The 22437-nt window shown below is 40.5% G+C and overlaps 1 protein-coding gene across 6 annotated transcripts in view; it reads left to right on the top strand.

Moving 5' to 3' along the window:
- ELFN2 (extracellular leucine rich repeat and fibronectin type III domain containing 2) overlaps positions 1–22437 on the top strand; it is a 217573-nt gene that overhangs the window by 97830 nt on the left and 97306 nt on the right. For 5 of the 6 annotated variants that reach the window (XR_009631574.2, XR_009631572.2, XR_009631573.2 and 2 more), the window contains one exon: positions 15865–16048. The exons of the other annotated variant lie outside the window; for it this stretch is intronic. The gene's annotated coding sequence lies outside the window, so the exon portion shown is untranslated. The remainder of the gene's footprint in view (positions 1–15864; positions 16049–22437) is intronic. 6 annotated transcript variants of the gene reach the window in all.

A 22437-nucleotide genomic window follows, 5' to 3' on the forward strand; every position in this document is an offset into this window, starting at 1 on the left:
GAAGAGGGACTCAGGCCGGCTAACAGCAGAAAATTAATACACAAACACAGTGGTTCATTTTAGGGTTACCATAAGGTGAAAATGGATTGAAGGCAGAAAACATCCGCCTGGCTGAGAATCCTATTCTGTGGTTCATCTCAGCATAAGTCTCAGTCTTCAGCCTTTATGCATGGAGAAGAAACTATTTTGACCTTTTGTTCAGGCAGCAAACTGCTTTATGCCAGCTCTGATTTTTTGCATGCTTAAAACATTAAACACAGTTTGTAAACATTTCTTTCCTGCACTACAAGCAAGTGAAATGGTCTGTGCTAACTTGGGGATTTGAGGAGTTGCAGTCTGGAAAGGAACTTTTCTAAGCTCTGCTGCAATGCTTTGTGAGGTCACAAACAGCAGGGAAGCCCCAGTGTAACTGATGATACTGAGAGGAGTGTTTATATAACTAGCTACTTGTTTGAGTTTCCCAGAATTTCCTTGCTCTTTACCTCTGCCACTGATTCAAAGCTGAAAGGCAATCAATGGAGTTAATGGCTCTGCATTGTTCACCTCAAAAGCTCTGATTCACTCCCTTTCATTCTTGGCTGGGTCTCTCTTCTCTCCTTGAGGCTGAACAGCCTGCAGGTGTGTAAAGTATATAATGTATAAGCAGCTACCCCCATTGCAGTGATTTGTGAATTGGAGAATGATTCTGGAGGTCAGGGTCTGAGTCCTCACTCTGCCATGAAATCCACAGGGCGATCTTCAGTACATCACACTCTCTCAGCCTTAGAAGAAGGCAAAGGCAAGCTTCTTCTAAACAAATCTTGCCAAGAAACACTATGATAGGCTTGCCTTAGGGTAGACATAGTTTGGAAACAACTTGAAGGCATACAAAAAAGAACTCCCATTTCCAGCAAGTATAGGGTCATATAATGGTTCATCAGAGGCCAACTTGGCCCAAAGAAGCCGAGAGAAACAATATAGTGCAGGAAGCATGTTTCTGGAAACTTTGATTGTTCTAGAATAAAAATAATAATAAGCTTGAAAAAGTTACAGAAAAGAACATGTCAGACTACTCTGGGACTTCTGAATTCAGACTGACAGAGTTTTGGAGCACAAATGTGGGGGTGGGGGGGGGGAGTACGGAGAGTTGATGTTGCAATCCTAGGTGACAGCAAGATTGATGAGAAGCAACTGGAAAAGCTAACATGATATGAGGATTTAAAGATAGAAGTGCAAAGACTTTGGCACAAACCAGTAAAGGTGGGCCCAGTGATGATCAGCACACTGGATGCAGTGCCTAAAGACCTTGGCTTGCACTTAAAAACAATTGAAGCTGACAAAATTACCATCTGTCAGCTGCAAAAGGCCACCCTACTCAGATATGCATGCATTATTTGCCAATACATCACACAGTCCTAGAAACTTGGGAAGTGTACAGTTAAAACTTGTGAGCCAGCTGCGCTCATACCTTGGGAAGTCTGACTTGGCCATGGTGGTCCATGCTCTGGTTACATCCTGAATAGACTACTGCAATGCACTCTACGTGGGGTTGCCTCTGAAGACTGCCTGGAAGCTCCAACTAGTCCAACACTCAGCAGCCCGGCTGCTCACAGAAACGGGGTACAGTGAGCCCACAAGTTCCTTGTACACCAGCTCCACTGGCTGCCAATTAGCTTCTGAGCACAATTCAAAGTGCTAGTTTTAACGTACAAAACCCTAAACGGCTCTGGCCTGGTTTACCTGTCCAAATGTATCTTCTCTTATAAACCATCAAGGACTTTAAGATCTTACAGAGAGGCCCTGCTCTCGGTCCCACCACCTTCGCAGTTGCGTTCAGTGGGAATGAGAGACAGGGCCTTTTCTGTGGTGGCCCCTGACTATGGAAATCCCTCCCTGGCAAGATTAAGTCTGCCCCCTCTCCCCTGTCCTTCAGGAAGCAGCTAAAATCCTGGCTTTGGAATCAGGCATTTGCAGATAGATGGACGAGATAGACTAAGAGTTATTTGACCACAATGTTTTGGACTGAGTTGGATGTTGTTTTTAACATGATGAATTGTCTTTTATATGTATTTTAGAACTTATTTATTGTGCATGTTGTTTTATGATGCTATTTATTGTATAGTATTGAATTTTGCTGTTAGCCATTCTGAGGTACAGAAGAACAGGATACTGACAAAATTAGCATCTGTCAGCTGCAAAAGGCCACCCTACTGGGATCTGCACGCATTATTCGCCAATACATCACATAGTCCTAGACACTTGGAAATTGTCCGACATATGATGCAATACAACAACAAGCATAGTGATCTTGTTTGCTATGTATTAATCTTGTTGTGTTTCAAATAATAATAATAATGGTAGGTTACTTACCTGTGACCATCTTTCTTCGAGTGGTGCTCTGCGAATTCACATCTACCTCTCCTAAAGATTTGAACATGATAGTAATGAAATGTAAATTTAAAATTCATAGTTCAAAGTTGACTGGATTCAATCCTAGCAGGACTGGGCCATCAATGCTAAGACTTAACATGCACACACCCGCCAGTTGGTGCAGGGAAATAAAAACACATCTTCTGCTGAAAGCTAGAATAGTTTCTCCCTGAGCTATGTTTAGAAGAGAAAGCAGTGCAATAGTGAATGTAGTAGAGTCAAAGCTAAAATAGTGTGTCCCTGCCTGTGCATAGGGTTTTAAAGTGCTTGGAACAGTCCAAGCATCAGAGTTTTCCTTTCATGTAAAAGCCATGTGGCATTCCTCATTCTTCCACTATTTCTCTTCCCCAATCCACAGAGTATTTCTGTGTTTGCCTTTGGCTTTGCTCCTTTGAGGCATAGCTGGAAAGCAAACTAGTTCTGTCATTAAGCATCAGCAATGGTTGCTGAAGAGGCCTCCACTGTGGCCATTGGCAAAATACTGATGGAGAGTATTTTACAACCCAGCTCAGCATTTTCATTTGTGGGTGAATGATTCATTTTTTTTCCTTTTTGGCCTTTGAAAATATGCACCTCTGGGCCAGCCTTAACCCCAACTGAGTGCACTTCAGATGTGTTGAAGTACATCTTCTATAATCCCCAGTCAGCAAGAATGTTGTATAGGAGCACTGGAGGTATAAACCTTAATATCTTCAAACATCTTTAATGGCTAGGAGTCTGTTTCTGAACACAGTTAAACATGCTGTTTATGACTGTAAAGCCCTGTATGGCTCTAGTCCAGACTTTCTAAAAACCCATGTCCCCCCTTACAAGCTTACATGAGTCTTACAGTCTTAGGGTAAGGGATTTTTCTCTATCTCATCATCCATATATACTTGTCTGGTGATGACATAGAGAAAGCTTTCTGAGTAACTGCTCCAAAACTATAGAACTCCCTCCTAAGGGGGACTTGATTGGCCCCTTCTCTGTCCACCTTTTATCTAACAATCATTTTTTTCCCAAATAGGCCTTCAGCTTTAATACATTATAACAACCTAATCCCATCCCTTATACAATATTATTGGTGTCAAAGCCCCTCCAATCCTAATTTCTGAAATGTCAGTGTACAAATGTGGCTGCTGCCATCACATCTAGAATGGGCCCTTATCTTCCAATTTTACAGGTGGGAACAGGGGCTGAGTTGTGATGAGTAGCCCTCCTGGAATGCTTATTACTTTGACTCATTTTTTTTATTAGAGCAAGGAGAAAACTGAGCATGCTGAAAATGGGAACTATGATAAAGGAAATATTACAAATGAATACTAAAAAGAACTGCAAAGCTAGATCAAGTTAATGTATTTATTTATCATATTTGTATACCACCTTTCTCAGCCCATAGGTGACTCAGGGTGGTTCCCTGCACCTGGGAAAGTTCAATGCTAGTTTAATCCCGCACTGCCTAGCCATAGTTCATAGGATGGGTATATGAAAGAAAGTAAGACCTTGGGTGAAATCCACCGTTGATAGTAGAGTCTCGCTTATCCAACCTTTGCTCATCTAACATTCTGTATTATCTCACACAGTCTGCCCGGATCCACGGCTGTTTAAATACTTGCGATGTTGAACTGCTTTTTCTGTTGATTTTTTGTAAAACATGATGCTTTGTAAAAGGATTAACCCTCTTAATCCCTCCTTATTATTGAACATTTTCACTTATCCAACATTTCACCGGTCCATTTATGTTGGATAAGCAAGACTCTACTCTATTTGGAGTAAAGTCTTGGAGATCTGTGAGATTTCTTACTCAGCATTCAATGAGTCTTTTCTGGGTAGAATTAGTACTGGATTAACTTGTCTCTAGCATCTGGTATCTTGATCTTAAATGTGGGTGTCTGGTTTACACAATAAATATCCCTTGATGGAGCAATTTTCCATTGATATATTTGATCCCCTATGCTGAAATATCCTCCTTTCCCAATAATTATGCAGATTGCACTTGGGAAAGTACTTTACTACTTTTAGGGCGCCAGCATGACAAAGAGAACAGGACTCCCACATCTTTAATAGTTGTGTGGGAGAGGGAATTTCAGCAGATGTAACTTGTTCACCTGTTGACATTTCCTTTCCTACTAGTTGTGTGGGAGAAGGAATGTCAGCAGGTGTAGCTTGTGCATCTGCTGAAATTTCTTCTTCTGTGTGCCTACTAAAAATGAGAGCGACCTATTCTCGTTTCATGTAGACATCTTATTTCATATTAAATCCTTAAAGTGGGTTGTTATTATCCCTATTTCACAGATCTAGTTGGCCCCTGGTATACCTGACACCTGTTCAACCCCACAACCTTTGTCTTGTGGGGTTCCTCAGGGCTCAATATTGTCTCCCATGTTGTTTAACATCTACATGAAGCTGCTGGGGGAGATCATCCGGAGTTTCGGGGTACGATGTTATCTGTACGCGGATGATGTCCAACTCTGTCACTCCTTTCCACCTGCTACTAAGGAGGCTGTCCAAGTCCTGAACCAGTGCTTGGCCGCTGTGACGGTCTGGATGAGGGCGAACAAATTGAAATTGAATCCAGACAAGACAGAGGTACTCCTGGTCAGTCACAAGGCTGAACAGGGCATAGGGTTACAGCCTGTGTTGGATGGGGTCGCAGTCCCCCTGAAGACGCAGGTTCCCAGCTTGGGTGTGATCTTGGACTCATCGCTGAGCCTGGAACCCCAGGTCTCGGCGGTGACCAGGGGAGCATTTGCACAGTTAAAGCTTGTGCGCCAGCTGCGCCCATACCTTGGGAAGTCTGACTTGGCCACGGTAGTCCACGCTCTGGTTACATCCCGTTTAGACTACTGCAACGCTCTCTACGTGGGGTTGCCTTTGAAAACTGCTCGGAAGCTTCAACTGGTTCAACGTTCGGCAGCCATGATACTACCAGTTTGCTACCGGGCACAATTCACAATTTATAGGCGTTGGCCTATAAAGCCCTAAACGGTTCTGGCCCAAGTTACCTATCTGAACGCATCTCCGCCTATGAACCCACTAGGATTTTAAGATCTTCTGGGGAGGCCCTGCTCTCGATCCCGCCTGCAACTCAGGCACGGTTGGCGGGGACGAGGGACAAGGCCTTCTCAGTGATGGCCCCTCGGCTGTGGAACGCCCTTCCCACAGACATTAGATTGGCTCCCTCATTAATGGCATTTCGGAAGAAAGTGAATACCTGGTTATTTGAACAGGCGTTTGAATAGGCAGTGCAATGAATTATAATGAATTATAGGAAACTGGAACAACAGATGATGAGCTTGGATTATGATTTTAGTTATGAGACGCTAATGAGTTGTTATTGATGTTTATTGATGTTAATTGCTTAGTGTATTATTGTGTTAATTGTTTTTAATATGGCTTGTATGATGCTAGCATTGAATTTCTGCTGCTGTTTGTTGTTAACCACTCTGAGTCACCTAAGGGCTGAGAAGATAAAGTAATAAATAAATAAATAAATACAAATAAAGTAAATAAATAAATAAATAAATATACATTAAGGTTTGGTTCCAGGATCCCATCCATGTTGTATATAAGGAGACTTCAGCATCCAAAATCCATGGATGCTGAAGTCTCCTTATATACAGTGGTATAGTAAAATGATGCCCTTTATTCTAAAGGTTTGTTTTCTGGAATTTTAAAATATTTCTGGAATATTTTCAAGCTGAGGATGGTAGAATTGATGGATAAATAATCTGTGCATAATTGTTAATTCATTCAGTTGCTTCCGACTCTTCGTGACCTCCTGGACTAGCCCATGCCAGAGCTCCCTGTTGGCCATCACCACCCCCAGTTCCTTCAAAGTCAAGCTAGCAAGTTCAAGGATACCATCCATCCATCTTGCCCTTGGTCAGCTCCTCTTCTTTTTTGCTTCAATTTTCTCCAGAATTATTATATTCTCCAAGCTTTCCTGTCTTCTCATTATGTGGCCAAAGTACTTCATCTTTGCCTCTAGTATCCTTCCCTCCAGTGAGCAGCTGGGCATTATTTACTGGAGTATGGACTGGTTGGATCTTCTTGCGGTCCAAAGCACTCTCAGAATTTTCTTCTAGCACCACAGTTCAAAAACATCTATCTTCCTTCATTCAGCCCTCCTTTTGGTCCAGCTCTCACATCCACAGGTTACTATGGGGAATACCACTGTTTTAACTACGCGGATCTTCTTTGCCAGTGTGATGTCTGTACTCTTCACTATTTTATTGAAATTGGTCATTGCTCTCCTCCCAAGAAATAAGCATCTTCTAATTTCCTGGCCCCTGCATCTTCAGTAATCTTTGCTCCTAGAAATACAAAGTCTGTCACTGCCTCCATGTTTTCTCCCTCTATTTGCCAGTTATCAGTCAGTCAAGTTGCCATCATCTTGGTTTTTTTTAATGTTTGACTGCAACCCAGCTTTTGCACTTTCTTCTTTCCCCTTGCTTTTAAGGCTCCTCAGCTCCAAAGTGGTGTCATCTGCATATCTAAGGTTGTTAATGTTTCGTCCAGCAATTTTAACTCCGGTCTTGGATTCGTCAAGCCCTGCATGTTGCATGATGTGTTCTGCATACAAGTTTAATAGGTAGGATGAGAGTATGCAGCCCTGCCATACTTCTTTGCCAATCTTGAACCAGTCTGTTCTTACTGTTCTTAGTGTTGCTACTAGGTCGTTATACAGATTCCTCAGGAGACAGACAAGGTGCTTTGGTATGCCCATACCACCAAAAACTTGCCACAATTTATTATGATCCACACAGTCAAAGGCCTCAGAATAGTCAGTAAAACAGAAATAGATGTTTTTCTGAAACTCACTGCCTTTCTCCATTATCCAGCGGATATAGGCAATTTGGTCTCTTGTTCCTTTACATACAGAGGGTCAATTGTATTACAAAAGGAGTGGAATTTAGCCAGCCTTTCCTCCTTGTCTTAATTATTTTTGATCAAAAGGCAGCACTTGTAAAGGATATTTTTTTTAAAAAAAATAAGACTTTCATTCCAGCTGAGGAATTATGCTGGAGTTGTGGTCCAAAAAGTAACTTTCCCAAAATCTGAGACGAGTTACATAAACAAAAACCACCCAGGGAAGATATTCTTGAACATAACATGCCATAATGCTAATATGCGCTTTATCATCTGGCACTTAATCTGGTGGAACAATCAGAAGAAAAAAGAAGCTTTGTTTTCATTTTTAAGAAGATCAAGTTTCTAAATCTAATGGCAGGAAGCCTGATAATCTCACACCAGTGTTTTGTTATTTGTCTATATTTCCAAATAGGAAAACATTGAGAACCAGAAGCTACTAGTTTCTCGTGTTTTTGTCTGTATGTGTCCTTGAAGTGCTCTTTGACTTTTGGTGACCTCATGAATTTCATAAGATTGCTTTCAATAAGGTGGTTTTGCCAGTTCCTTCCTTTGGAATGTAGTCTGCAAAATCTGGTATTCGTTGGAGGTCTCCCATCCAAGTACTAATTAGGTCTGACCCTACTTAGCTAGCAAGATCAGCATCTGGTACTTTTAGGATAATTAAATATAAAGGTTTCCCCTTGATATTAAGTCTAGTCATGTCTGACTCTGGGGGGTGGTGCTCATCTTCATTGCTAAGCTAAAGAGCAGGCGTTGTCTGTAGACACCTCCTAGGTCATGTGGCCAGCATGACTCCATGGAGTGCTGTTACCTTCCCACTGGAGTGGTACCTGTTGATCTGTTCACATTGGTATGTTTTTGAACTGCTAGGTTGGCAGAAGTTGGGGCTAACAGTGGGAGCTCATCTTGCTCTCTGGATTCGAACAGCTGACCTCCTGGTCAGCAAGTTCTGCATCTCAGTGGGTTAACCTGCTGTGCCACCAGGGGCTCCCTTTTAGAATACTGTTTTGTAATTAGTAGAGTAGAGTGGGGACTCAGTAGGGTTTCCAGTAACCAGGGGTACAACCCACTACATTGTAGTATATTTACTACTATTTTGCACAAGTTTTTGGTTCTCTCCGACTACCTACAAGATTCTGAAGACTTCAAAGACACCATTTTGCATGCAAAGAAATTGGGGTGCGAGATAAGACATGTGTATTTAATCTGAAGAAGGGATTTTGATTTTTCAACTCAGAGGTTTGGGCACTTTTATTACAGAGTTTTCTCCTCCCCTTTCAGTGTTAGTCACCGAATGACGAAAAATGTCAAGGAGCACCTTCTCAGCTGGTAGAGGCCAGTGCTAATTTTATACCTGCTGAGGTTTAAGGCCTGCAAATTCAATTAAAATGATTATTGAAAATAAATTGGATTTTCCATGTGAATTTTCTACCCCACAAGCAGTAGCACCTGAGCTGGAAATCAGAGTCAAAAAGGTTATTTGTTACATTTTTTTCAAGAAGGAGACTTATAATGGCTCTCCCGGGGAGGCAGATTTGCACTTTGCACCCACTGAAAAGGCACTGTACGTGAAGAAGTATATTCCAGCATTATTATTTCATATGCTGGGGAAAAATCAGGGAAGGGGGGAGAGGAAGAGAGAGAGAAAGAACTTGTAAAGGTGGGCAACTAAAATGGAAGAAAATAAAGCTCCGGAAATATTCAGCCTTCTATATATACTTTTCTTGGGTGATTTGGGTCTGGGAGGCCGAGAACATCAAGATGGTCTCCACAACCATCCAGACTTCAAGAAGAGTCTAGAAATGGAGACAGTTTTATTAATCTTTGCATTTGTACCCCTTCCCTAGGCATAGACATAGAGCATAATACCCAACCTATTATATTAACTTACTGTTACACAATAGCAAGTTATCAAGTTTTTGCATAATTGTTAGCAAGTTGGACATGAGATTGCACAAACTAGGATGAGTGAGGGAACATGATTTGTCTCCAAAGAGTATAAGGACACCAACTTGATATCTTTTGGGAGATTCTTTTTCCTAGTATTTGAGTAAAACACTCTATCCCAAACCAATTTAAGCCGTTTCCTCTCTTTACCAGGATCAGGTCTTTTGTAAAGTGGGTGGATCTTATTCCCCTCCCCCCTAAAATACATTAATGCCACATTATAGTAGTGATTGTTTGTAATACAAACTGAGCATTTCTTATCCAAAATACTTGAGACCAGAAGTGTTTTGGATTTTGGCTTTCTCTCCCCCCCCCCCCCCCCATATCGTGTTGGCATATATGTACATAACGAGATGTCTTGGAGAAGGAAATGAAGTCTAAATGCAAAATTCATTTGTATTTAATCTATAATGAAATACAAATACAAATTCACATATGTTTAATAATTATGTACCTAAAAATATGTACACATTGAACCATCAGAAAGCAAAAGCATCATTATCTCAACCACTCACGTGGACAGAATCATAGAGTTGGAAGAGACCTCGTGGGCCATCCAGCCCAACCCCTTGCCAAGAAACAGGAAAATCACATTCAACAGATGGGCAGATGAGGGATAATCATGTTGTTGCTGTGACAATCCTTTCCCTCCATCCTCTCCAGCCACTGTGAGGAATGCAATGAAGCCCAGAGAGAACTTGGAAGTGAGAAAGATGTGGAAAAACATACTATCCCTGCTGCCTGAAATTGCCTATAGTGATTCCCAGAGCAGACCCACCCCTGTAATAGTGGCTGCCACTATTTTGTTAGACTATGATTTTGTTCAACGTTATGGGCTAAGGGGGTGTATAGGGGATGGTAGGAGTTGTAGTCCACAAAAGTAATTCTTCTAAGCGCCTTGCAGCTAGGTGTTGTCCCCCCTTCAGTCTCAAAGCCTTGCCCCATTCAGATTCCCTCTTGCTCCCCCATACTCTCCTACCGTGTATTCAAAAACTTTCTCATCTTTGAGAAAAGTCTTGGCACATTCATGTTTTGGCACATTATACAATTTCTGGATCATGGGCTTTTAGTTTTATACTAGGATGATTTTATGCTTTGTATGAATGTTTAAATTATATCTATGTCTTATCTTTAATGGTTTTAATTGATTTTAAATTCATAGTTATATGTAGTAATTAATTATTATTTCTTTGTGTATTGTATATTGGCACTGAATTTTTGCCATTCGTATGTTGCAAACTGCTTTGAGTCTCCCCAGGGGTGAGAAAGGTGGTATATAAATACAGTAAATAAATAATTAAAAATTAAAATTAAAAAAATTAAAATTTCATTTTAAAACTTATTTTGGAAAAATTGTTTGCATTTAAAAACTATATATATTTTTTGTGAACTCAGATGTGTCTCTTCTGAAAATTGAGAGGGCTGTTTGTACAGGTCTTGTTCCCAGCTGATTTTTTTTTTTTGGTTCAGACATGCAAAAAGCAATGTAAAAATGACAAAAACGTTCATGATCTCATTAATCAGAGTGAAAACTTTAGAAACCCTTTGTTCTTGGCAAAGATTTCCCTCCTCTCTCAATCTATGCATGAGTGTTCGCGCATATGTGTTCTTTCTATATATATTTGGCACTTTTCAGCTTTTCCTCCACCCTGGCTGCCTTATAGGAAATGTGTCTTCCTAAAGAATATCCAAACTAATATTTCTCGTGAAACTCCAGTGGCTACACATTTCCCAATACAGCTTCCACAATGGGAATCCCAAGGATGGGAAGTAATTGAATCAGAAAAGAGAAGATGGGAGTTTGGGACGAAAAGTTAAGAGTGCTTCTTTGCAGTGTCCCTAATCACAATGTTCTCCAAAGCTTATTTCTTACCTGAAAGACATATCCCAAGTGCCCCCAACTGGATTTGGATGCATGACTTGTTGAGCACAAATGCTTAACAGTACAAAGGGAGGGATGCAAACACTGAGTGTGTCCAAGGGCATTTGATTCATCACAGTTACTTAGAAGAGGGATTTTCAAAAAGAACAATAAAACACAAGGAGAGAAAGGGTTAAATCCACCCTTTTATACCTGCTGTGATTAATTAGCAGCCTCCATCCCTGCTGCTGCTGCGGATGCAGTTTGCATTTTAAAAACTGGCACAAAAATATTGATATTGTTGCAGAGTTTGACCCTGAGATGGTAAGCCGTAATTTGATGGAAAACTGAATTTTTGTGGAAAGGTTTAAATGAAAAGAGAAAGGTGATACAGGTAGGATGGGGGGGGGGGGGGGGGTTGGTGTCATGGGGTTCATAGTCTGCACACAGCACCCTAAAGTAGTTTTTATTACTCAACAATCCCCTCTCAATGTCATTAAAATGTCATGATCAACATATGATACTCTTAGAACAACCTTATTATTTGCTGCTGTGGTCCCGGCTCTTGCCATTTGGTTTATTTATCCTTTGACAAAGAAGACACATCGTGTGTTGCAGAAATGTTTTTTCATTATAGAGCACTAATATGGGAGTTGTCACCAAATTGTCATGGTAGCAACTGCCCTAAAGGTAAAGGTTTCCCCTGACATTAAGTCTAGTTGTGTCTGACTCTGGGGGGTTGTGCTCATCTCTGTTTCTAAGCTGAAGAACTAGTGCTGTCCACTGACACCTCCAAGATCATGTGGCCAGCATGACTGCATGGAGTGCCGTTACCTTCTCACTGAAGCAATACCTATTGATCTATTCACATTTGCATGTTTTCGAACTGCTAGTTTGGCAGAAGCTTGGCTTAACAATGGGAACTCACCCCGCTCCTTGGATTCAAATTGCCAACCTTTCAGTCAGCAAGTTCAGCATTTAACCCGCTGGGTTAAACAGTGGTTTAACCCGCTGTGCCCCCAGGAGGCCCTTAGCAGCTGCCCTGTTGAACAAATATTCCAGTTTTGTAGAATAGAAGTCAAAGCAGATTAAGGAAGAGTAAGTAATATTGCCCTTTAGATCAAGATTTGTTAGGCTACTGATATGTGATTGTTGTTGTAATTGCATGCCTTCAAATCCTTTCCAATTTACAACAACTTTTAAGGCACTCTGATAACTGGGTTTTCTTGGCAGGATTCATTAGGAGTTTGCTTTCCTTGGAGGGTGAGAGAGTGTGACTGGCTCAAGGTCACTCAGTGGGTTTCTAGAGCCCAACAGAAATTTTAATGTTGATTTCACAGAGTCCATCAATCAAACCACTACCCTACGCTACCTGGTGTGGGGACTGGCAGTTTCCCCTCCAAGGAGTCAAGGATTATTATCACATTGGTTCAAAGTGGGCACAATGCTTTCTTTCTTGGAAGCTTTCTATGGCCCAGAAGAGAATGTCTCATGGACCAACAATGGTCCACAGACTACCATTTTAGTAACATGCCTTTATTTCATTTGCTGACATCATATACATACATACATACATACATACATACATGCATACATATTGGTCTGTATGCTTGCTTGTCTGATAAATGTTTAATCCATAAGGAAAAGAGGGGGGTCTTCCTTCCTTCCTTCCTTCCTTCCTTCCTTCCTTCCTTCCTTTCTTTCTGAAAAAGGCCCTAAATCTTCCAGATTATGTATATATTTCAATGGTCTTCTTTGGGGTAATATGCACTCTCACCACAGAAATTTCTGAGCTGAAAATCTCATTCCATTTACTATACATTTTGAGTACATAGACCAAAACACGGTGGGCTTTTATCAAAACAAAACAAAACAAAAAGACCATCTGCTGAGCAGTTGGAGATGTATTTTCCCCCTTTTCCAGTAGATTTTGTTGGGTGCTCTCCAGTATCTGTCTCTTCTGATATATTTTTAAGCCACCCTTTGGGATAGATTATCTTTCCAAGGCACTTTGCAGTACTCAATAAAACAACGTAAAAGGCAGCATCAAAATATTATAATGTAATAAGATTGCACAACAAATGTACAGCAATACCACATAAATCAATAGATCAGATACAGCAATCATTTTTTTAAAAAAAACCAAAAATAGCAGCAGATACAAGAGAATGATTATTCAAAAACTGACAGGATTGAGAAAAAAAGTTATTGCCTGGCCAAAAGCCCACAATGGAGTGGTCAATTTTATTTCCCAGGTTAGGAAAGGTTCTGACCATGATGTTTACTAGCCTTGCAGATGGTTGAGAAATCAGGCCCTCATGCCGTTTTTACATTTTGGCCATACATATGAGTGTCAGTGGTACTTTAAAGTATTTGGTCTTAATCTGTTTATGGAGTTTTAATCCAAATAAACAGGCAACCACTATTTATGCAGAACAGCAAATAAATTGATCAGAATGTCTAGCTCAGATAAATAGATTTGCTGTTAGATTAGTAGTTAGCCCTTGCTGATGATAAAATCACAGAACCCCAGTGAAACTGAAGACCTGCAGATAGAGAACTGCTTTTTTGTTACCGGAAAAAACGCCTCTCCAGGAATTTCTAAATTCTCTGGCATGACTCTGTGGTCTTCTACTTCTGCACACTGGAGGACTTAGAGATTTGTAGAGATATCCTTTTAATCAAATCCATGAATAATGAAACTCTCAAATGTGAAATCTACAAATGTGGAGGACCTGTTGGTGGGGATGAGAGGTCCTTCTCGGTGATTGCCCCCAGGCTATGGAACTCCCTTCCTGGTGAGATCAGATTGGTCCCCTCCCTCCTGTCCTTCAGAAGGATAGTAAAAACTTAGCTGTGGGACCAAGCTTTCAGAACAATGCAATAAAGCAGTGATAGGATACCTTACCAGGTCAATTAGATTAGACGCAGATGATCAAGATGGTTTTAAACAGTGTGTTTTAATGTTGAGACAAATGTTTTTGATGTTTATATATGCATATAATGAATTCATGTTCCAGCATTGAATGTTTGCTGTTTGTATGCTGTGCTCCGCCCTGATTCCCCTTCGGGGTGAGAAGGGTAGAATATAAATGTTTCAAATAAATAAATAAATACTTCTGTACTATCTCTAAGAGCAATGGTCATACTTGGAAACTTTCTTTCAAAACGTAATTAATAAGGGCAGGTGTTGTTTTATCAAACCTTCCAGCATTCATTACTTTTGGGTATGCTTCCTAGGCTTGTTGACAGTGGCAGCCTAATAACGTATGGAGAACCATTCCTAATGAAAGTTTAAAAGTCCTTAAATAGTCAAGTTATTTTTTTAGAATAACACAACATCTGAATTCTATAAACCAGTTGCCTAGGGTACAAAATTTTGTCTCCTCCCATCCACCTTGTGGCCACCTCAAAATCCATGACAGCACAAGATGGCAGCATGATACAGAACATATGTCAGTATTTGAACCATATACCTCCTATATACCTATACCTTCACTACCATTTAGTGAAGTCATGCACTTCCAATTGTAAAAGCAGTTGTAAAAGCAGCTAAAATTAGTTACATTACAAAAAAATGCATTTATCCTGCAAAACATTATCTCTAGTTAGACTACTTTGTGATAATCATAATCATTGCTTAACATGCTAAATAATTATTTAGTAAAACTACACAATGTACCGTAATTAAAAAAACATTGTAGTGGTATCTGCATCAGACCTATTTTCATCTATATGTTTCAGTTCCTGCAAGCCATGTTGAGTTTCCCATTCTGAATAAAATACAGGGCATATCTGTCAGTCTGTCTGTCTTTCTATCACCTATCCATTTGCATCAACAGAGACATATTAAGAAGATAAAACCATTAAACTTTTGTTTTAGCATAAGAAATTAATTGCAAGTAACTGGTTATTTTTTTATTCTGATTTTTGGATAGCATGTTGATGCTTTAGAGACAGTATCAGAATGGCCACATTTCCTTCTTAATTATTGTAAGGTTTGAAAAGATGTCCAGTTCAAAACCATTAAAAATATGAAGGGAGGGGTTGCAGGAACCTTGAAGTTGCCATGAAGTGGCTCTTTGAAGATGTCATGAAAATCAAATTAAACCCCCCCTTCTTAGTATTTGTTGTGTTTATGCTAAGTTACAGTAAACAAATAACATAATATTCAAACAAAGTCCCAATAATAACACATAGATAGCCCAGAGCCAAATTACTTGGGGTACAATCCATTGGGATTGATACACAGTCTGAGTTCCAAGTCCAAAAACTATAGTAAAGGTAAAGGTTTTCCCCTTGTCATTAAATCCATTCGTGTCTGGGGGGTTGGTGCTCATCTCAATTTCTAAGCCGAAGAGCCGGCATTCTCCGTAGGCACCTCCAAGGTCATGTGGCTGACATGACTGCATAGAGCACTGTTACCTTTCTGCCAGAGCAGTACCTATTGATCTACCCACATTTGCATGTTTTTGAAGTGTTAGGTTGGCAGAAGCTAGGGCTAACAGCGGGAGCTCACGCCACTCTCCGGATGCGAACCTGCGACCTTTCGGTTAGCAAGTTCAGCAGCTCAGTGCTTTAACCCTCTGTGCCATGATGAATTCCAATTCTAGTGTCAACAAAGCCGACAGGTCGAAAATAGCAGAGTACAAGGCTAAAGGCAAAACTCAAATGCAGAAGTCCAAAGTCGTCAAAATCAATAATCTGAAGAGTCTGGTGTTTCACTACTAAACAAGATGTTGCCTCACTCAACAAGACTGAAAACTTGAGAACCTTTTATTTTATGATTTCAGATTTGCTTGTGAAGAGTCTATTTCTCTGCTAATCGATCAGACCTCTGCAGCACATTCACGTCTGAATTGTAAAAGGGACAGAAAACTTAACCCTTCATCAGTTTTTCCTGATGTCCTGGCTTCTGCTTGCTCCTCCTGCTGAGAAGTGGTAGCTGCTGCTGAAGGCTCTTCTTCAGTAACTAAGGTAGGCTGGGAGGGTTGCTGGAAGCTGCTGGTCTCTAACTCCAAAACTGACCCTTTTTACAACCCCTCATCCTTACTGTCAGAGCTGGTCAGAACAGTGTTGGCTAGATGTGATATGGGAGAGTTATGAACAGAATATCCAGTTGGAGGGTAGAATCACAAAATCTAAGAGTTGAAAGGTACCACAAGGGCCTTCTAGTCCAATCCTCTGCCATGCAGGAATAGGCAACCAAAACTCTTCTGAAAGATGCCATCCTAACTTTGTTTAATGAACTTCAAAGACAGATCTTTTGTGGAAGTGCATTCCAATGTAGAAGAGCTCTTACACCAAAAAGGGCTTTCCTAATGTTTAGATGTAATCTCTTTTCTTGTCATTTGAAGCCACTGGTTCATGTTTTTGTCTCTGGAACAAGCTTAGTCCCATCTTCTGCATGATATTTCTTCAGATATTTAGATATAGCTCAGCCTTCTCTTCTCCAAATTAAACATACCAATCTCCCTAAACCAGTCCAAATAGGACGTGCCTTTGACCGTCTTAGTCATCCTTCTCTGTAGATATCCCACTTGGATTGTGGTGAGATCTGACCAAAGCAGAATAGGGTGGAACAACTATTGTCTTGATCTAGACACTATGTTCCTGTCAATGCAGTCCAGAATTGCACTGCTCTTTTTCTTTTTTCTTTTCTTTTTTTGGCACCACACTGTTAAGTAACAATTCAGTTGTGGTCTACTGAGACTCTATAGATCTGTTTTGCACATACTGAATTCAGTGCAATTATCATTTATCCTATATTGGTGTTTCCCATTTTTCCTTCCTCAATGTAGCACATGTTGACATCCTTTTTGTTAGTTTTGCCCCAACTTTCCATACTGTCAAGGGCTGTATCCACACTGCAGAGTTATTGCAATTTGACACCACATTAACTGCCATGCTCCAAGGCTATGGAGTTTTGGGATTTATATTTTGTGAGATATTCATTCTTCTCCATTAGAGAGGTCTGGTGCCACAACAAACTACAAATCCCAAGATCCCATAGGATGAATTCTTGGCAGTTGCAGTGGCATCAAACTGTTGTCATTCTGAGGTGAGAATGTGTGGTATGTTATTTTGAGTTTTCTTATTGTCCTCTGGAGTATTTGCTATTGCATCCCATTTGATGTTCTCTGCAAATGTGGTAAAGATGCTTTTTATTCAACCAACATTTTTACACTGGGCCAAGGCAGTACCCCGAGGTCTTACTAGTCACTTCTCTCCAGAATGAAGAGTAACCATTAGTGAGCACAGTGCTCTTGTGCATCATTTTGAAGTCAAAAGTAGGCCAGGGCAGCACTTTAATGAGGCCAACTAGAACTTTGTAAAAATAGGCAAGATACCAGAATTTTCAGATCTGTTCATGGGGCAAGAGGTTAACAAACAGCTAAGAGGGAGAAGAAGGGGAAAGCTTGACTTGTGGCTGAAGTCATGAAGTCTTCAGGGTGCATGTTAGCTTGTCTCTAATTTCAAAAGAAGGGAAGATATTAAGATTAGGGCCACAACACTGAAAAGAAGCTAACCCTTTCACTGTTAGGTTGTGTTTTGCAATCAAAATCACCCATTAGTTTACCTCAGGGGTCCTCAAACTTTTTCAACAGAGGGGCAGGTCTCACTCCCTCAAACTGTTGGAGGGTCAGATTATATATATATATATATATATATATATATATATATATAAAAAGAATGAATTCCTATGAGTCGCCTTTGGGCTGAGAACAGCGGTATATAAGTAAATAAGTAAATAAATAAATAAATAAATATGCACATTGCACTTATCTTATTTGTAGTGCAAAAACACTTTAAAACATTACAATAATTAAAATGAAGAACAATTTTAACAAATTTAAACTTATTAGTATTTCCATTGGAAGTTTGAGCCTGCTTTTGGCTGATGAGATAGGGTTGTTGTTGTTGTTGTTGTTGTTGTTGTATTGTTGTATGCTTTCAAGTCGTTTCAGACTTAGGTGGACCCTGAGTGAGGGCTGGGTAAATTACCTTGGAGGGCTGTATCTGGCCCCCAGGCCTTAATTTGAGGACCCCTGGTTTACCTGATGGGAGAGGCTTATAGGTGCCATAGCATGCATATTCTGTGTGACGAACAGGGATCGAGACAGTAGAAACTGACAACCTGGGGAAAATGGTTAAAACCTAGCGCCATCAACCTAATTTAACCCCACTCCTCTGTTCCTGCTTTACCCTTTTATCTAAAATCAGAAAGGCAAGAGATTAATCTCACCCTCAAGCAGTGATTCTGAATGGTGTTTTTTTTTTTTTTACCGTTTTCCCTCTCTCTTCAAAAAGACAACATCTACTTTGCTTTGGATACGGTGTGATTTTCCTAGCTTATCCCCTTGAAATAAATAGCATAATTGGAAAAGAAAACCTTCATATTTACATAGACAATAGCAACACGAGCAAATCTTAGCAATCCTTTTTTAAAAACAGCACAAAGGCTGTTGTACTGCCATTGTTTGTTAAAGCGCAACAGACACAATCCAGCTCTAGCAAAGGTTAGCAGTGGCTAAGCCATTGGAAATCGATGGAACTTAATGAGTCGTGACTGAGTCTCATTCTATTATTTTCAGTAGAACTTAGTCACAATTAACTTTTGCTGGTTGTTGCCTGAGGCTTAAAGGTCAGTTGTCCTACACGTTTTAACCACAGGTCTTCTTGAGCAGCGCCTTTTTGACAAAAGTCACTTTGGGTTTGTATTTTCCATAACTTTACTGTCAACCAAGGTTTATACTATGGGATTATGAGAAATCCAGGCAAGTTTCCCACAACTGGCATAGCTTTTGTGGATAAACTGAATTTACTAATGCTATCTTTATATTTGTTATTAGAGGTGTATTTATTTATCACCATTGATCCCTCTCCTACTTAGGACAGTAACTTGAACTGTGACTTTATGAAACATCTAATGAGCATTTGGACAAGTTGACTCTTTGGGCTATAACTCAAAATCTCACAGCTAACTTGATTGGAGGATTCTGGGAGTTGTAATCCAAATTTACAAACAGTTGTATCATGATCTGTGGAGATAAAGCAACTCAAAAGTTTCAGGAAACAAACTTTTAAAATTCCCAGCTTGGAGAACAACAAGCCATTTCAGCAGCATATGTATGAGAACACTAAAGCTGGGTTTACTTTCCTTAAGTTGCCTATCTGTGCACCATCTTTCATGTTGTGTGTTAAATTAGTTTACTGCTGCTCTCCTGATGCTCAACACATTTGCATGGTAATGCACACAGTTTCCAAGAAGAAAAGGATAATATATTTTTAAAGCAAAAATTGTAAAATGGGCATCTGGAACTATATATATATGTGTGTGTGCAAACACATAGTCTCTGTTAAATTCATTTGCAAGCAAGAGAAAAAGAGACAGTAGCGACCAGCATGTCCATGCCAGTCCAGTAAATAAGTTGCGCAGATTTTCCACTGCCCACCCCACATACTATTCACCAGTGTCCACATAGTTCACCCTCTCTGCATCAGTCTCATTAGCTGCAGGGTGTCAGACGTTGTCTCCAAAGTCCAGTTTTGAGTGCAGCATTGTGCCTTTGCCAAGACCGGGGACGATGGGGGGGGGGGGGGGGAGATGACTGTTTTGGATGAAAACTCCTAGAAATCCCTAACTAGCATGATCAAAGATTCTGTAATTTCCTGGGATATGTAGTTTGATGATACACAGAAAACTACAGACCTTGCAAAATGATGACTCCCAGGATTCCATAGCATTGAACCTTGGCAGTTAATATAGTGCCAAACTGCGTTAATTCTATAGTATAGATACACCCCTAGAGATTCAAAATTGCCATGAAAAAGTGTTACGATAATATGAAGGGTCATGTAATATACCTGCATATCATCGTTGGGATGTAAAAACACTGCTAAAGAGTTATTTCCAATAATAGCACTCAGGTTGCTTGATGCAGTGCACCAAACTCCCCTGTGCCTTCCTTTAGTCGTGCAAGACTGAGATTTTTTTGTCCTCTGTACTTTTCTGACTGCTGTAGTGATGTAACAGGAAGTGTTTTGTGTACCAATGATTAGGAGCATAATAGTGTTGCTATTTTGAATCTGGTGCTTCCTATTCCTAGCCTTTCCTGCCTTCTGGATGAGTCCTTCAACTATTACATTTCGGCAACTTTCTTGAATATTCTGTTGCTTTCAGTGGGGCTGCTTGGGTGCCAGCAGTTCGTTGATAATTACATCCTTAGCTGTGATCCACAAATCACTTATTGCTAAAGAGCTTCATTGAAAAGCTACAGGACTGCCTCCGTAATTTGTAGATTGCAGCCTTTGGTAATTTACATTGCAGCACTTGGGAGCAGCTGGAGCAGAGATGCAGCCGCATTGCTTCCTGTAGGTTACAGCCCTTGGCTCTTGCAGGGCCAAGATACATCTGCATCATTTTTGGTATAACTACCTAGTATTCAGTCTCACATTTTCTTCTTGTTTTTTCCTCTTGCTTGGCTGTATCCCACATACTGTTCAGGAATCTCCCTGAATAAGCAGGACTAGCCAGACAGTTTGAGTACCTGGAAATCTGCAACGACATGGAAAATCTGCATCATTCTCCCTGTAAACTTACGTCTGAGATACTCAAACGTTGTGATGCAATAATGTCACCCCATCTGCTTTCCGCAAGAAATGAGTCAATGAGGAAAGGTCTGGCATAGAAATTCTAAGTGCATCATTTCCTCTCCATTACGGCAATTGGGAATCTCCAGCCCTAAAATATGATGGCACTGTGCCCATTTGTCCTATACCGCAGCCTCAGCAAACTTCTATCATTGAGGCTTGGCAGCCGAATCTCAGAGTAGTACCTGAGGATACAATGCCTGTCCTGGCCCCTTTGCAGATCAGTGGCTGGAGCTTACTGTCAGAAATGGGGAAATGTCACAGCTGTCCCATTGTGATCCTGGCATTTAGCATGTACAAATTAATTTCCACAAGCTCCCAAGAACTGGAGTTTGTCATGTTACAAACCTGACTTTGTAGATTCAGGAGAAAATCCTAAAAGCTTTTGGTAATAGAGATTTAGTGCATTTAATGCCGATGGAATTAAAAGTCCCTAGGCACTCGCTGCAAATGGATTTACATCACAGAGATTAGAAAGAGGGAGAGAGAAAAAATTGGTGTCCAAGAGACTCGGGGGAGCAGCTGTCATCGAGTTTCTCTGGAAGATTCTACCCGCTAAGTAATGAGCCAGTGGCTTCTGCAGTCGTGTCTTCTGGTGCACTTTCATGCAGAAATGCAACCCAAACTCTCTCTGGTGGTACTGTTTGGATCCATTCATCCATATGTCAGGTGAATTGTATATAGTAGAAACAAATGCATGTAGACTCACTGCAGGTATAACCCTGCTGATAACTTAACCAAGGTTACGAAATTGCAAGGGGCACACATTGTAGGCTCTCCTTGCCTAGACCCCTTTCCTCTTTCTCAGGAGACCCACTATCTGTAATTGTGGTTTTGTGCTACATCAGCACTAATACTAACCACAATGTAAAAGTTGAAGAGGTTCCCTCTTAACCACAAAACAGCTTTAAATCCAGGCTTGAAAGTATGCTTAAAATGATGATCTAGTACAGTAATGGGCAAACTTCGACCCTCCAGGTGTTTTGGACTTTAACTCCAATAACAACAATAACAGCAACAACAACAGCAACAACAACAACAACCCAATGGCTTTTGCAGTCATGTCTTCCAGTGTACTTTCATGCAGACACATACCCTAAATTGTCTCTGGTGGTAGTATTTGGATCCATCTGGAAGCAACTGAAAAAACTGACACAATACGAGGATTTAAAGATCGAACTGCAAAGACTCTGGCACATGCCAGTAAAGGTGGTCCCAATGGTGATCAGCACACTGGGTGCAGTGCCTAAAGACCTTGGCCTGCACATAAAAACAATTGGCACTGAAAAAATTACAATCTGTCAGATGCAAAAAGCCATCCTACTCGGATATGCATGCATTATTCGCTGATACATCACACAGTCCCAGGTACTTGGGAAGTGTCTGACGTGTGATCCAATATAACAGCCAGCATAGTGACCTTGTTTGCTGTGTACTCATCTTGTTGTGTTTCAAATAATAATAATAATAATCATCATCATCATCATCACCATCATCATCATCATCATCATCATCATCATCTATTTTGGGACTTTTGAATTCAGACAGAAAGTTTTGGAGCACAATACTCCTGACCACACAATTGTATTAAAAAACAAAGCGTGGATTGTCGATGTTGCAATCCCAGGTGACAGCAGGATTGAAGAGAAACAACTGGAAAAGCTAGCATGATATGAGGATTTAAAGATCAAACTGCAAAGGCTCTGGCCAGT

The sequence above is a fragment of the Anolis sagrei genome, chromosome 5, assembly GCF_037176765.1.
Source record: "Anolis sagrei isolate rAnoSag1 chromosome 5, rAnoSag1.mat, whole genome shotgun sequence".
Lineage (NCBI taxonomy): Eukaryota > Metazoa > Chordata > Lepidosauria > Squamata > Dactyloidae > Anolis > Anolis sagrei.